Source organism: Oreochromis niloticus, unplaced genomic scaffold (assembly GCF_001858045.2).
Source record: "Oreochromis niloticus isolate F11D_XX unplaced genomic scaffold, O_niloticus_UMD_NMBU tig00007920_pilon, whole genome shotgun sequence".
Classification (NCBI taxonomy): domain Eukaryota; kingdom Metazoa; phylum Chordata; class Actinopteri; order Cichliformes; family Cichlidae; genus Oreochromis; species Oreochromis niloticus.
The window spans coordinates 1-3176 of record NW_020328847.1 but is presented as its reverse complement, the minus strand read 5'-3'; the positions used below and the strand labels follow the sequence as shown (position 1 = coordinate 3176).

The 3176-nt window shown below is 43.9% G+C and overlaps 1 long non-coding RNA gene across 1 annotated transcript; it reads right to left on the bottom strand.

Moving 5' to 3' along the window:
• Positions 1-955: 955 nt before the first annotated feature.
• On the bottom strand, positions 956-3025 carry LOC109198263 (uncharacterized). Its single transcript, XR_002059159.2, has 3 exons — positions 2858-3025; positions 2652-2705; positions 956-1749 (listed from the first exon to the last, which is right to left on the bottom strand). It is a non-coding gene; the product is annotated as an uncharacterized LOC109198263 (long non-coding RNA).
• Between the last annotated feature and the right edge of the window lie 151 nt (positions 3026-3176).

Here is a 3176-nt window from a genome sequence, read left to right as displayed (position 1 = left end):
TATGTATCACTTCTTAACCCACTAAGTGAACCGGACAAGATGATGGTAACAGCAATGCATGCTTAAAATACTATTTGGTCTTCATGAGCTTCATTGCATGTGTGTTTGTGTTAGTAGGATCAATGCATTTTTCTGTTTGTGTAATTTTTGTGTACCTCTCCTCTTTGCGGTGCTCCAGACACTTTTCAATTCTCCACGCAAGGCAGTCGTTTTTCTTCCCAGTTTCCTAAACCCAAATTTCATTTCCCACACTAAAACAGCCATGTTCTCCCCTGCTCCTTCCACTGTGGTCTCATCTCATCTCTCCCCTTGCAGCAGTCCAGTGAGAGTCAGTTGTCTTTCAGCTTTGTCCTGTGTTTTCCACTGTCTCATCTTGCCATTTTGTTCCAAAAGTGGCAAATGTCCAACTCAGTCAAGTCTTTTCAAAGGTCCATTCACACACAGTGAAGTTGCAGCTCGTTCTAAATGCACATCCATCCATCCAGTCATGATGATGCCATTTTTCTCCTTGCTGTCGCTGTCTTGCACAGCTGCTGCTGCTGCTGGACCTTCACTGCTCAGGACACTGCTGTGAGCTCTTGATATCCATCTCGTTGTTCTGGAACTGCATTTCTTGTCTTCAGGGAGAGATTCTTGGAGCTTGTTTTCTCAGGGTGACAAACACATGGAAGTTAAGCTGTAAAACAATTCAGCCAAAACTTGGCTTGAGTGTTTCTAATGATGTTAACCTATAATTTTCTTCCGACTGCTGCACGTGGAAAATTGATCCGGGTCTGTTCCTCACCTGCAAGTGACACACTGAGACATTTTGATCATTGTTCTCATTGCTTAAAGAAACACGTCTCCCCTCTCTGGTTCTGAAGTCCCCTTTCTTAAAAACCCAGAGAGATTGTAGTTGTTCTACATTGAAAATCACCAAACCCTCTTCCTATTCTTTTACTTTTTTCATCAACAATTCTGCTAAAAAGAAATTTTTTGTGTGTCCACACTAGGGGAGCTGGTGGTCTGCAGGACCACCACCTTCCGCTAGTTGGAGACGAGACGACTTTTACACTCCTCTTTTTTCTTTTCTTGTTTTTTGTTCCCCATTTTCAACATTTTGAACCCAATTTTCACTGTTTTTTTTTTTTTTTTTTTTACACACACATCAACTTTTCCCACACAACCATTCTCTGCAATCTTACACACCACACATTTACTCAGTTCTTACCATACAGTCACACATTGAGTTTTGTCCCTGGCCGCCTGGTGAAACGTCTGCCGCTCTACTGGATCTAGATCCCATTTTACTACACGAGGCGTCCCCCGTGAGGCCCTTGCCTTCTACGGACCAAGGAACGAACACCACCACTCCGTGCACTATAGTATGCAGAAATGGACTCCGACAGCGTACCCGAACCGCTGTCCCTGTGGCGTACTTGGATCGAACACAGGTCTGGGCCGGCTTCTCCCCAACAGCGCGCTCGAGCCAATGTCCTTGTGATGGACCGTACCCAACACAAGCCTGGGGCCTCAAACCACCAGGATTTCCTCCCGGAGACTCGAACTCCGGGGGCAACCAGCGTACTATTCAAAGAGGAATAGCAGATCACATGCGCTCACAGTGATCTGCACTGCCAGCAGTCCCTCACCTGCATCTTTGCCATCAATGTTGAACTTCACTGGCAGAGAGCTGGGCACTCCAGTGGTTTTAAGGCCGGATCCACTTGCACGCACCTTGCTGGCATCATGGGTGGGCAGCACCTTCACCTTGTAAGGGTGGACAAAAGGGAAGAGAAGAACAACACGCTCACAAATGAAAGGAGCCTCATTTACAGAACCCAGTAAACCACACAAAGACTTTTCCATTTTTAAAGCTGGCCAGAGTGCAACACTGTAACATGTAACACCTAGAAGGTTCAGATGGTTGCAGTACTTTGCTCATTTGGATCAAAAGTTTGGGGGAAAATCTTTCATTAAATCAAGTGATTGTAATGCTCTTGCTTCCGTTGTGTAGTTAACCATCTATCATTTTAGATGTTTCATTAGCAGCCTGATGAAATTAGCTGTGTCGTTAGCCCACTTCAGCCATCCAAACAGATGACCATCTAAGGTGAATTATGCAGATCACTAGCACAGTACACAGATTACCACTTCTTATTCCAGCCAGACTTGTTGTTACTTCATTCTAATCATGCAGGAACAACAAAGATTTATTCCTACTGGCTTTTTAAAATGTGCTTCTTCTATTCTAGAAAAACAAAAACATGTTATCACAGGCTTTTGTTTTTTCAATGACATCTGTGTTGGCTGTGTCAGTTGCAGGCAAACATTTATCATAATGGTTAGATATTAGGAAATAGCTTAAAATTAGTGCATATTTAACTTGTTACACTGCCTTGATGTTACCTGCATGGGATCTCCTCATCAGCATATGACTGTACCCTGGATGATGATATGTGAGGAGCTTGAACTTGATTCGCTAACAGAAACTAGCTAGCTTAGCGCACATGTCTTGTGGCAAGATATATGCACCTAAATGATTTAAGTCATTGGCTGTTCTGCCAAATTGCCACCAACCTGCAACTTTGTGAGCTGACTGTTTCGGGATTTTTGTGTTTTACACAACAAAAAGAAAAGAAAAAGATCTACAGATTCAGGCATTTCCTTACCTGTGGTAGTCGCGTAGAATGACGTCACTGACAATGGTTTAAGATGAAAACAAACTTTCTCAAACAAAAAAAAAATTTAAAAAACAAAAAAAGAAGAAGTGAGTCGGCGTGTCATCTTTACCGAGCACCATACATGTTTTGCCTCACATTAAAATTATTATTTTTCCTTTTCAAAAATAATTCGTGTTCAGAGAAGTCAAATATACCACATTTGCACTAATTCCACGGCCTGGCAGGTGGCGCAGAGCACTTGTCGCCGGCCCCTGGCACCTTGAAGTACAGACGGGCGATGGTTCGAGTCTCACTCATGCCGAGTCCTGTCTAGAGCTTCGGTCTGCTAGGGGGATTCCCGGTCTGCGCCGGGAATCCCGACCTTTTTTTGCCTTTCTGTTTTTTCTTTTTTTGGGTGTTGGGGCCTTTATTTACAAAGCTGGGACTATCTCCGTTGTCATGGCTACCAACAACAACGCCAGCTTGGGGGAGACCGGAGACCCGATAAGCACAGACTCATTCATCCTTTATCCA